The sequence below is a fragment of the Temnothorax americanus genome, unplaced genomic scaffold (genome assembly GCF_048541705.1).
Source record: "Temnothorax americanus isolate GAGA-0224 unplaced genomic scaffold, ASM4854170v1 Scaffold26, whole genome shotgun sequence".
Taxonomy (NCBI): Eukaryota; Metazoa; Arthropoda; class Insecta; order Hymenoptera; family Formicidae; genus Temnothorax; species Temnothorax americanus.
The window spans coordinates 450,881-465,079 of record NW_027509401.1 but is presented as its reverse complement, the minus strand read 5'-3'; the positions used below and the strand labels follow the sequence as shown (position 1 = coordinate 465,079).

The window sequence follows — 14,199 nt, the reverse complement described above, 5'->3', positions numbered from 1 at the left end:
ACGGGGTGACTGATCACCGCCCCAGGGTCAAACCGGAGGCACACCGGCGAGGACCGAATTCCGTCCGCTGCTAAGGACCGAATTGAGGAGTCGCACGCCGCCGAGGGACCGCTGCACGCCCCCGAAGGATCTCGTATCGACAGCACTGCGCCGGGACACCGCGGGCTTGCAAGCTCGCGCCCGATTGGCTCGCGCGCCCCTCAGGAAGGGGTACCGTATCGATTCCGCAATCGAGCGGGTCTAGCGTTTTCACTCTCTGGTCGTCCGTCGGCGAGATACGTTTCGTAAGATACGCGATAGCCACCCCGAGTCGGGTATTTCGATACTTGTCTGGAGGATCGAGGATCGTGGTGGAAGGCGACGGCGAGGAGCCCAGGAGGAGGCGTATTCCCGGTGAGGTTGCCCGTAAATCGCGATATGTAAAGCCACGACACCGCCCTCCGGTACACGCTCTCGCTCGGGATCACGTACGTTAAGACTGAGTGTAATTTCGCGATCGATAACGAAAGCGAAGGGCCTCGGGATAGTATCGTGGCCGCGGAACCGTGGTACAAGCGTTGTGGCGAATCCCTGGAGATCGCGATAGGCGTTGATGCGTTCGATATCGCGAGTATATTGCGTTGTCCTCGCGACCCGGGTGTACGGCCGCATATGGGCCGGTAGTTCGTCAATTGCGTTCCGTTTCTTCGCGTCGGGAAATTCTGGTGTTCGAGCGTCGGTGCTAGCGTATCGATTTGTGTTCGGATCTCGCTATTACGGGTTGACAATTGTGCTCTCGCGTTGAGAAACTTCGCGTCCGGTATTACTTGCGTTGAGTCCTATACTCGCGCTAAGAAATTCCCGGCGTTCACACGTTTCGTGCGTTTAGGTGTTAATTGCGTAGTTCTTCCTGGCGTTCCGTGGATATTAGATACGCACTTCGAGTCAACGGTGGTGTGGCCTTCTCCACACCTGGCGCCCAACATTATTAGCGATATCGCGACTTGCTTGGTTGAATGACTCGGCGCCCCCCGTTGCGCCCGAGTCGAATATCTCGCGTTAAGTTAAGATACCATTGCGACAGAGTTTTCGTACGGTCCCGGACGTGGTTTCCACGCAATCCAAGCGTGACGCACCATTATTTCGCGACATTTTGTGTTGAACTTCACTCTCGTGAGTGATATTAAGCGTCTTATTATTATTCATATTATTCATATCATATTATTAATCGTTTGAGAATAGAACCTTCAGCGGGTTTATTAGAGACCCAATTAATACTCCGTGGGTGTTTCGCGTCCGCAGTAATATTAGTTCTGTTAAATGAATCTCGACACCCCGCCACCGGCTATTCTTAATTTATTTATCGAAATTATCTTGTGTGTGTGTGTGTGTGTGTGTGTGTGTGTGTGTGTGTGTGTGTGTGTGTGTGTGTGTGTGTGTGTGTGTGTGTGTGTGTGTGTGTTGATCGAAGCCGGATGGACAAACGTTGTTATTTTCCCGACAACCAGTACTCAATAAATGTTATATTCTTTATTATCTGACTGAGTATGCAATTAACGTGTCACCCCGCCGAGTATCGCGCCGCCCTTCATTAACCCCGCCCGTGATTAGGTCAAGCTAGCCGATTCCACGCACCTCCACACTTCGTCTTGCGTCTCGTTTAGGTTTTCGCGATTTCGTGGACGCGAAGGTACGCGTCTAACATTCGGAACATTTCGTGGAGTATCGGAGGTGCGAGGAAATCACTGGAGAGGCCAACCATCCCGCTCTCCTATATAAGTCCTTTTGATCTGGCTCACGTCCCGGAGCGGTCCGGGAGTGCAAAAAGTCGTGACAGTACGTTATTAAACACAAAAATCCAACAACCACGTATTTTTCTATAGGGGCCCTAATTCATTTTTAGGGAGTGAAACACACCTTCAAAAAAATTGGTTTTTCTCTTTCGGGCCGAATATCTCCGAAACTATAAGAAATAGAAAACTTTTCCAAAATAGAAATTAAATGGCTTCAAAAGTACTTTAAAATAATGACAAAATAAATTTTTTATTTCTTTTATTTAAATATATACCTCCGCCACACACCAATACATTTTTTTAAATTTTAAAAATTTTTTATTATTAAATAAGAAGTTATTTTTTTACGAATTCAACCATATATGACAAAGTTATGTTACAATAAACCATTTTCAAGAATTAATTACAAACGCCTCCGTATATACGCTATCCATGCTCATCCGTACTATGTGCGTAAGTAATTATTGTCGAAACAATAAGATATATAAAAAATGTTGTAAGTAAAATTTTTATAGTTTTCTATATGCTTTATAATTGTATATATCTATCTATCTATATATTTAGGTTTTCTAAAAATGTAATAATTTTTAAAATCCCCTCAATACGACTTCTGCCTCGTTGTAATCGTTCTTCCCATCGCTTTAACTGACGTTCAGATGAAATTTCTAATTTATTTTGTATTACTATTAGAGAACGATTCTTTTTCTCGCCGTCATTTCTTTCATTAGTGCCCCAATTTCGCCAATACTCAACAGCTCGTCTTTTATAAGAACTGTCAAAATCTGTGTAACGATGCACCCCCGAACATGCATCGTTCCGGCGTAAACACCTCGCCGAAGCCACCCCGCCGACCACCCGCGGGGTGAAGACCGGACACGGTGTGCCCATATTTTCAATTGTTTGAACATGTAATATTAGGAAGTCCGCGAACGGACTTAACGCGGCAACCGCCTCACCGCGCCGAGCGGTGCCGAAGGCGGCCGAACACCGCCGAACGCGATCGCAGCGTCGGGACGCCGTAACCACCGATCGTTCCGCCGCACCGTCCCGGCGCTCGCGATCGCCGTCGCTATCCCCACCACGCCGCGACGCCGCAGCGACGCCGCCGCGACGCGTATATGTATAAGCCCGGCGTCGCTGGCACAGAACGCGATTCCCGATCACCCGTCTTTCCGACAACACCGATCCTGAATTCCTGCCCTAAGCCAGTCCGAACGTAAGGTAGAGCGCCTCTGGCATTCTCTGTCTTCGCCGAGTGTGTCTCGGCAAAGGACCAGCTGCTCTCTATTATCTAAAGCCCCCTGGATTCTTGCACTAAGCCAGTCCAAACGGAAGGTAGAGCGCCTCTGGCATTCTCTGTCTTCGCCGAGTGTGTCTCGGCTAAACGACCAGCTTTGCGCAGTTATCCGAATCACCCGAAGCTTGTCCGGACAAGAGGATAGAGCGCCTCCGGCATTCTCTGTCTTCGCCGAGTGTGTCTCGGCCGGCGACCCGCTTCAACCGCGTTACCCACGCTTTGCGATCCACATCGCCGCCGCGCCTCGCGCCATTTTTCCGCGCCCCGGGCCACGCCGACCGGGAAACCGGCACCACCCGGACCGATACCTACCACCACGCGATCCGGCCCACGCGACGAACGAAAAGCGCCGGCTCCGCCCCGCACCTACCGCGGGTTTCCCCGCGCCACCCGCGGCCGAACCAACGACGCCGCACACGCACGCCCAACCGTCGAAAACCGCGCGGACACACGCGAGCGAACCCAGCCTAAACGGTACACGCGTATCGACCCCTTGCAAATGTCGCGAGTGTATATTGTGAAAGAATAAACGTTACTATTGTCTGTTAACCGGGACACGCCTTCATTTCGCTAACCTCGCCACCCGTCTGCTTCTCCGCACCTCCTTCGAACCCAGGCCCGCCGCGAGCTAAATCCGCGCTTCGAGAAGTCAGGTTGTTTTATCTGCATTATTATTTGAACGTTGAGGATGATAATTTAAATTATCTATCACTCCGTGCTTCTTCGTCATCTTCAATTATGAGATATCTCTTATCAGAATCGTGACATATCACACTTTTCTCATATCAGAATCGTGACATCACACATTTTTGAAAAATGACATTTTTTGGCAATTCAATGTACTTTCGAGATAAGTATAATATTTTTAAAAAGAATTATATACCGTATGATAAGATAAAATATAAGTTTACGTGTACATTCAAAATAAGTGGACAGTATAAATAGTTTCATGTAGCAGTCTTATATTCACAGTCAGTACAGTCTTATTGTTATAATCATATCTGTGCAATGTGTTAAACTGTTTTTATATATTATAATAGAAAACAAAGTTTAATTATTATATTTGGAAATGATTATCAATCCGCTTAATGTTGTTAGACTTTTATTGGTGTCAATAAATTCAATATATGTAACAGAAACGCCAGTAACTGAAGCAGAAGTAGAATTTAAAAAAAACATACAAAAATTATTGTTGGATGGCATTTTTCATTATAATGGGTTGAAAGTAACAGAAGAAAAATATCTTGGTTATCAAGAACCTTATAAATGACATATTTTTGAAATAATTGAAGATGGCGACGAAGCATGGAGTAAAGATAATTTAAATTCTCATCCTCAATGTTCAAATAATAATGAAAATTTTGACAGTTTTTATAAAAGACGAGCTGTTAAGTATTGGCGAAATTGGGACACTAATGCAAGAAATGACGGCAAAAAAAGAATCGTTCTCTAAAATTAGTGCAATACTATTTTAAAAAAGTTTCATCTGAACGCCAGTTAAGGCAATGGGAAGAACAGAAATAGAATCAGGTGGAAGTCGTACAGATAAATTATCTTACATCTCTCAAGTTACACATGATAAATTTACTGCAGCTGTTGAATCAGGATTTATGGTTCATGATATTGATTTAAAAAGATGGGCTTTACAAGCTCAAACAGAAATAGGAAATTTAAATCTTATATTTAAAGCATCTCCCAGTTGGAGATAGCAAGATTCAAGAAGTCTCACCGAATTGTTTCAAGAAAAGTTACGAAGTGTGTCACTAGAAAAACATTGGAAGATGTTAAGAATAATTAAGTTTAGCGCGTTTATGTTGGCGAGTGTACAGACACATATTTTCTTCTGTTATATTCTATGTGACTGTCCAGTAAAACGAGTCGAGCGCGACTCGGGTAACTTCGGCAGCTCTCGTGCCCCGAAGCGACTTTAAATGGCAACCATGCGAGGCGGCTCTTCCCCTCTCTAGTCTCAAGTCTCATGTCGAGAGGAGAGCACGCGCCGTACAGTTTATTATATATTACAATAAAGAGAACACGTTTATAATAAACCGAAACGACTCTATTCCTCAGCCCGCTCATACAATCCTGCCTTAACAGAAGATTCTGTTGATTTGCCAAAAACAGCTAATGATTTTCTGGAAACAATAAAACCTCTTATTGAACAGTTTGGATCTGAAAATATTTATAATTCAGATCAAAATGGTTTCCAATTGGAAATTTATTCTGGAAGGTCATTGGATAACCAAGGAGTAAAGACAGTAGAACGTGTCGTGCAATCTGTATCGTCAACAACCCATTCATACACGGTACAACCAATAATATCCTTTAATGGCAAATTGCTGTCACCTTTATTTATTGTATTAAAAGAAGTTACTGGTAGATTTGGACCAAGAGTAGAAGAAAACTTGTTTAAAACAAATGTTATTGTAAAAGCATCAAAGTAAACTGACATCAGGTATATACTTCCGTTTATAACTATTTTATATTTTATTTAACAATCTAATAAGAGTTATAAAAGAGCTATTAAATTAACATATATATATATATATATATATATATATATATATATATATGTATATATTTCTTACTCTTACAGATCATTTTTTAAAATGTGGTTAGAAGGAGCTGATTTTCTAAACATTGGTTCTAGTAACGTTCTTCTTATCGATTCCTGGACTGGGCATTGCCCTAATGTCATTTCGGATTTAACACATCCAAGAAAATCTATTACTACTATGGTAATACCGAAAGGCACTACAGGAAAAAATACAACCATTAGATGTTGATGGATTTAGAATTTGGAAAAATTTTGCTAAAAGGTATTCAGATCCTGTTTTACTATTCAAAAGTAATATAAATTTGCATGAACAAAATAATATAATAAAATTGCAATATCTGATACATAATCAATTGTCATCCCCACGATATCACAACTTATTTAAATATTTGTGATTTAAAAGTGGTTATGCGAACGCGAAAGACCAGAAGAATTTAAAAATCCAGTACAATTTAGTTTGTATGATAGTTCAACAACATGTGATATCGAAGGTTGTAATAATATAGCTGCAGTAAGATGTTCTTGGTGCAAAAATTCATTATGTTTGAAACATGTTTTCGTCGAATATCATTATTGTAATGTGTATAATGAGTGAAAAATACAAAGTGTAGCGCTGCAACATAGATATATAGTGATTTTTTTGCTCATTTCTTAAAGATTTAATTTTATAAAATAATTTTATTAGAAGTGAATGAATTTTGAATAAAATTGTCTATAATCTTTATTTATAGAAAACGTAAATGTCAAAAAAATAATAACAAGGCTGGGAGTATTTTAAAAATTATTACATTTTTAGAAAACCTAAATATATATTATATACATATATACAATTAGCATATAGAAAACTATAGAAAATTTTACTTACAACATTTTTTATATATCTTATTGTTTCGACAATAATTACGGCTACGAATGATACTTTATTTGCCCCAAATGGGCCTTAAAGGGCGTTTTTGAAGAACGTTCCCAAACTTTTACAAAAACTTTACATCTTTACATTTTTCCCACTCTTCTTCCTTTATTACATATATACACACATATACACGTGGCGTTTTACAGGGACGTTCCCAACCCTTTACAAGTTTGCTTATACACCCTCCCTACCCCTTCCAGTGTCTTCCCGCTGGTCCTTCCCCTTTGTCCTTTTCGTCCTCGTCCGAATTCATCAGGAGATTCTCCTCCATCTTCTGCGTAATTTCCTCCTCTGCCGACCTCCCTTCTCTCCTAATTTCTTCCTCTCTTTTTTCCCATCTCTTTTCCCTTTCTTTTCCTTCTTTTATTCTTTTCTCAATTGACTTGTCTTCGTCCATTTTTACCTTTATTCTACTTCCTTCTTTTCTTCTTGCTTCAAGTACCTTTTTTTTATCCTCCTCGCTTCCCATCCTTACCAGCAAAGTTAACCATTCTCCTCTCAGTCCTATCACGTTCACTTCCCTCATTTCCATCTCCACTTTCAATCCTTCTGTAAATAACTGCTTCACCTTTTTCCAATTTTAGTTACCTCCTCCCCATCTCTCTCTCTCTCTCTACCCTGATTATTATGTTCTTCCTTCTTTTTTCTTCATTGTTCTATTCATCATCTTCATACCACCATTCTTCTTGTACGCGATATCCCCTCTCTCCTCACTCTCGTCCCTCTTTCTTTTATCTGAGCTTTGCTCCATTCTGTGCATCCTCCTTTTCAGTTTTTCTATTTTCTTTTTAAGCTCCTTCGTTATTTTTGCTGCTCGCTCTTCCACTATCGTCTCTATCACTTCCCTGTCGATTGTTAGTGTTCCTCTACATTCGACTTTTCCGTCCATCTTCCTTTCCTTTCCTCTTTCGGAATCTTTAAAACCTCCGAAGACAATTCTTTCGACCAACACCGCTTTCTTTCTGTTCTCTTTTGTTCCACTGCTCGTTTTTACCACCGCCACGTGCACTCACCTTCCCTAAAATCACTACTTACTTTCCTTTCTGCTCACCTCGCTCTCTCGATTCCTTACTTCGCTACTTCGATCTTCGATCCCTCGATCACTCCGTTTACCCGCCGCTACACGATGCGACGCGCGCGTTGTGCATCCGCCTTATTTCCTTCTCGCCTCCTGTGCCATCTCCTTGCCTTTACCATCTCCTCCAGTCAGCCTTAACCTCTTTCTTCGGGCTCTTTTTCTCCGACTGTTTTCCCTGGTAACCATATCCGATAGAAAACAATTAAAAACGGCTATATCTGTATCGTTTTTAATCGTATCTTATCGGCTTTATCGTTGCATATTTAGAAGACAGATAAAACATTAATCGAATCGAATCAATTTCTATCGTTTTAGGTCCGAATAAGAAAATAACTATACAAATTTTATAGTTATGAATCGTTTTCTATATGTACAATTATTGCCCATCTGAATCAATCGTATATACACGATATAATATGTATCGTTATTTATGGTAATAATTTTACCGTATGCATTAATACGGATATATAAGAATAAAATGATAGACATCTTATCGATATTTATATGACTTAACCGAACCGATACATCTATCGTTTCTTATCAGGATTTTCTGACATACAACTTATCATCTTTTTTATGGCAGCAAATCGGTTCGTTTTCTATCGTATATTAATGATATAAATTGAATTATTTGAAAACCTTCTACTTTGTATATGTTTGTATAAAGTTAAAACGATAGACATCTCGTCGATATTTATACGATTTAACCGAACCGATACATCTATCGTTTCTTATCAGGATTTTCCGACATACAACTTATCACTTTCTGTACGGCAGCAAATCGGTTTGTTTTCTATCGTATATTAATGATATAAATTGAATTGTTTGAAAACCTTCTACTTTGCATATGTTTTTATAAGGTTAAAACGATAGACATCTCGTCGATATTTATACGACTTAACCGAACCGACACATCTATCGTTTCTTATCAGGATTTTCCGACATACAACTTATCATCTTCGAAAACAAAGTTCGTCGAAGTATAATATTTTTATGTGTGTGTGATTTGTTATTAAAATTAAAATAATAAAATATTTTATTTGTATTTTAGTGCAATTTTAAATAAGACGTTTCTAATGTAAATGTTGTTTTTATTTCTTTAATAACCGTGAAAATTTCGGCCCTTGGCTTCCTGGTGCTGTTGTCGCAAAAGTGGAAGCTTAATTATTTCAAAAAAAAAAAATGCAGTTCTTTCTTTATCATAGAAAGATCTCTGATACGGTTTATTTTTCTTTTACACGGTTATAATCCGGTGGCATGCAGAGTAGCAAACATCTAAAGATGTTCTGACTGATATATAGCTGAGAACGTTCAAATTTTTCCAATTTTTTTCTGACAGGGCATCGTAAATAAACGGTTCACTATTAACCATATTAAAAAGACAATTATAGCTACTTTAATACCATTAAAAATTATAGAAACCAATGCACCACTAATAAGAAATTTAGGATGCAAGCCCATGTGTATTGTATCGAGAATTTCTTATAGAGTATCGTGAATAAACGAAATAAACAAACGAAACTTCAATTATGTTAAAAACTGATTGAGACCGATATAAAGGTAATAAGAAATTTCCGATAGAATCCCAAGTATTTTGCAACGTGAGTTTCTGATAAAATACCGTAAATAAATGATTCACTAATTATATTAAAAACGATAGAAACTGATATATAGCTGATAAGATATTTACAATTAGGATTCCAAGTATTTTGTAACGTGAGTTTCTGATAGAGTACCGTAAATAAACGATTCACTAACCATATATTAAAAACGATAGAAACTGATGTGCAGCTGAGAAGATATTTACGATAAGATTCCAAGTATTTTGTAACGTGAGTTTCTGATAGAATACCGTAAATAAACTATTCACTAACCATATTAAAAACGATAAAAACTGATGTATAGCTGATAAGACATTTACGATAGGATCCCAAGTATTTTGTAACGTGAGTTTCTGATAGAGTACCGTAAATAAACGATTCACTAACCGTATTAAAAACGATAAGAAATTTTTTTATCGTTTTCTATCGAAGATGGTTACCAGGGTTCTCTTGCCCTGCTTCGCCTTTTTTCTCGCTTCCATTTCCTACATTTTCTCTTTGCCTTCCTCACACTCTCCGCTACTCTTCTTCCATCCGCCTACTCCCTATTACACTCTTCCAGACACTCTTAACTTCCTTACTATGATCCACCTGTTCCCCCGCCGAGGGCTACGGGGGAACTCCCTGTTTTGACAACAATTATTTACGCACATAGTACGGATGAGCATGGATAGCGTATATACGGAGGCGTTTGTAATTAATTCTTGAAAATGGTTTATCGTAACATAACTTTATCACATATAGTTAAATTTGTTAAAAAATAACCTCTTATTTGGTAATAAAAATTTTTTTAAATTTTGAAAAAAATGTATTGGTGGCTGGGGTATATTTAAAAATAAAAAAAATAAAAAAAATATTTTGTCATTGTTTCAAAGTACATTTAAAGCCATTTAATTTCCATTTTGGAAAAGTTTTCTATCTTTTATAGTTTCGGAGATATTCGGCCCGAAAGAGAAAAACCGATTTTTTCGAAGAAATGTTTCACCCCCTAAAGATGAATTAGAGCCCTTATAAAAAAATACGTGTCTGTTGGATTTTTGTGTTTAACGACATACTTAAAGGAAATTCAAATCAGAGCCGGACAGTTGTGGTAGTTCCCTTTAAGTACAATGGGAATAAAGGCCAACAATCGAGCATAACAAAGGATGTCAAATCAACAGTTCATTTAATAATATTAGTTTTTGAGACACAAAGTAGATAACATCGACCGTGAGAGCGCGAGACATCGGACCACGACTTAATTCTGTAATTAACGTACTATAAACTTGACCACACCGCTGATTGACCTAAGATTTAACGCTTTTAACAACTGACTTGGTTCGTTTTTGCCATCCAACAAAGAATAAATCATGGATTTACTTTTGACTGCAGACTTGCGAATTGACTCTACAGATACTCATATATATACAATTATATATTTCACAATAGACTCCAAAGATATTTATATATACACAATAGTAGATGTTTTGACAGTTCTGTTCCAGGAGATCCGAGGGGGGAGCGGGGCGGGGAGGACTCGTTGGCGAGGGGGGAGTAGGGCGGGGGGGACTCGATGGCAAGGGGGAGCGGGGCGGGGGGGACTCGATGGCGAGGGGGAGCGGGGAGGGGGGCATTCGTAGGTGAGGGGGGGAGCAGGGGGGAAGCGGGGGGGGGTAGACGAGCGTGTCGGGACATGTTTATTAAATATTAATAAACATATTGTATTGACAAGGGGTACCGCCGAGGAGGGGGGTAGGTGTCCGCGTTCTACGCCAAGGGTGGTCCGCAGGGGGGGGAGTCGTCACTTTATCGGCGCAGGGGTATTACAAAGGCGCCGTTCGGCTGCTGGAATCTTATCGGCAAATATAAACAAAACAGCGAGTTAGACACTTGAATCTGCAATAATCTCAAATTTCTAGAACATGCGAGGCGCCATTCGGTTACGGCGTCTCACTACAAAAGCGAGCGTCGATGGTCCGACGACGGTTTAAAGATAAAATAGCCGAAGTAAACAATTGATAAAATTTGTCACCAATGACGATTTAACCGTTGCGGAGTCCTCTTCATGTTTTTTCTAGGAAGAGCCGCTGTCTCTCTCGCTCCCATCCCCCCGTTCGCGTTATCTCTTTCTCGCGCGCGGTCTCTCTCTCGCTCCTACATTATTAATTTTTAGGTAAAAGAACAAAAAAGAAAATACCTTAATCTTGACGAGGGAGGGCTCCATGGCCGCGGCCCACCGACATCCATCTCAATGCTGCCAATAGTGCCTCCCGTGGATTTGGGCGGCCAGGGCGGTTGACGGGAGGAGGAGGAGAACCCGCGATGTGTACGATTTGAACCACGTCGAACACCAGCTTGTCCGCCAAACTCTCGTCCTCAGGTGTTGGACGATACGCGCAACCCTGCGCGAGGGAATCGGCGTAAAATTGTGCCCGCTCGCGTCCGAGGGCCGGGAGGCCAAGACCGTTCCGCAGCGCTCGCCCGCGTGAGATCCCGGGTGGCGTGCTCACCTGAGCTGTTAGGAGCCGGCGCGCGGGTGGCTGACGCGGAAGAACAGCGGACCTCTCCCCCCGAATCTCACTATTACTACTATCACTATCCTCTAAGTTGTCAATATTAAAATCGGAATTAAAAAATTCCGCGATACTAATGTTTAGCACAGGCCACCCGCGGGGGATAAGCCCGCGTCCACCACCGAGCGTCCGCGGGATACGCGGGAAACGCGGGAGACGCCGAGGAGCAGCGGACCTCTTCTCTTGAATCTCACTTTGTGCCCGCCCGCGTCCGAGAGCCGGGAGGCCGAGAGCGTTCCGCAGCGCTCGCCCGCGTGAGATCCCGGATGGCGTGCCCACCTGAGCTGTTGGGAGCCGAAGCTCGGGTGGCTGACGCGGGGGAGCAGCGGACTTCTCCTCCCGAATCTCACTATCACTACTATCACTATCCTCTAAGTTGTCAATATCAAAATCGGAATTTAAAAATTCCGCGATACTAATGTTTAGCACAGGCCGCCCGTGGGGGATAAGCTTGCGTCCGCCACCGAGCGTCCGCGAGATACGCGGGAAACGCGGGAGACGCGGGAGAGCAGCGGGCCTCTCCTCCTGATCACCAGCACCAGCAAAGTCGTTCAAATTAAAGTCGTTAAAATTAAAATCGTTTAAAATGTCACTTATTTTTACATATTTAGGCTCGTACGGGGGAAGATCGTACAAAGGCATCACCAAATAATTTTAAAAAATTACACAAAAAATACGGACTCGTCTAACGCGTGCACTGCTCTGCGATTGCAGTCAGAATGCCACTTTTTTTCCGTCGTGAGTAGTGATATCAATAAGAGTTCTAGGCCGAGGATCTCAGGGGGGTGAGGGGCCGGGGGAGGGATAGTATTTATAAACAGATGTCATTTCACACTTCAAATGCGAGCGAGCGCCTATGGCAGGCGGCTATAATTTATGACCTGCGATTAGCGTGACACCGCGGTCCTTTTCACTTTTCTTCGTAGGAAGAGCCGCTTATCGGTGTTTTGCGGCGCCATTCGGATTTGCAACACAACAATGATTTTATACAAAATATTTAGAGTTTTGAACACAGATAAGTTAGAATAAAAAAGCAACATATGAAAAAAGCTGTAAGCATAAACTGCAGTTTTATTGATATGCAATACAGACAGCCTTCGGACACCATGTCTTTGCCACGTAGCACTATCAATCACAAACAGTGCAAATTAAACAGAGATTACACGGCATTATTTGATGTAGTGGGCCTCCACACGACGCACAGAATAAACTATCGATCAGTATATAGGCGCGGGTGTCATGTTTTTGCTCAGCGTACAACATTGAGAATAATCCTCGTAATCTCACAGTGCACGATGCACAAAATTTTACATTACCAGAAGTATAATAAAAGTATGTGCAACACATCTTTTTCAATTCATCTAAGGCATTCACTTCAGCCTGGTTTAATACTCGGAAAATTACTTTCGAAACATCCTCAAACCTTTCACTGTTGTAACACGAATCGTTTGACAAAATTGCATCATCATCAGTTTCTTGTTCATGTTCTTGTTCATGTTCCTCTTCATTTACTTCCATCTCTTCAGGCCCTTTCATTTCCATCTTGATAAAAAGGGAACGTTTTTCTTACGAGGATAAACCAATTTATTTGGAGATCGAGAAAATCTTGATGCGATCGGAGATCGGCGATTCCGATTTTGCGACGGAATAGATATCGCACTACGTCGACTCTCCTCTTATACAATCTGCTACAGTTTCTCATCTGCAGTTCGCTAATTTTCACAATCTTGAATTTAGAATTACGTATCGGTTTGCAAAGTTTTGCGTACTCCCTCATATCAGTGGGCTTTGATATACAGCTCTTAAGATGGCGAACCAATTGTTGTATAAACCGCACGATCAAGCACACTAACTGACTCTCACTTCTAGTCCACAACTACTGAGCGTACTCTCAAATTCATCTTTCTATATCTCACTATTGTCACAGCGTTTGTTTAACATATCTAATTTCACAATGATCTCAGCATCCGTACGGATGCGCTTTGCGAAAAATCTACGATGTACAGTTTTGCACGTGTGCGATGAAATCACCGCGAGACACGTATGTTCATGAAAACGATATCCGCACCATTAACTTTCAGTGGTTTAGTTTAATCTGTATAACTGCAATTGAACAGCTATCAAACCAGCTATTTAACCGCTATGAAACAGCTAAAAACAGCTAAAAACAGCTTTCAAACAGCTATCAAACAGCTATGAAACAGCTAAAAACAGCTATTGAACCGCTATGAAACAGCTAAAACAGCTATCAAACAGCTCTTGAACAGCTATTAAACAACTAAAACAGCTATCTTAGTGATTCGGCAAGCGAGACAAAACAAGAAAATGGCGATGTCGAGACTTTTCTCATACGCTTGAATTTTGATCTAATATCGAAGCTTGATAGTATGAATATAAAATCTCGTCTCGATCTCGTTTCCTTAGTTTCT

At 41.2% G+C, this 14,199-nt stretch overlaps 1 pseudogene; it reads left to right on the top strand.

The window, feature by feature from the left end:
* The first annotated feature begins 5,662 nt into the window (after positions 1-5,662).
* Positions 5,663-6,232, top strand: LOC143899240 (uncharacterized; annotated as a pseudogene).
* Positions 6,233-14,199: the final 7,967 nt, after the last annotated feature.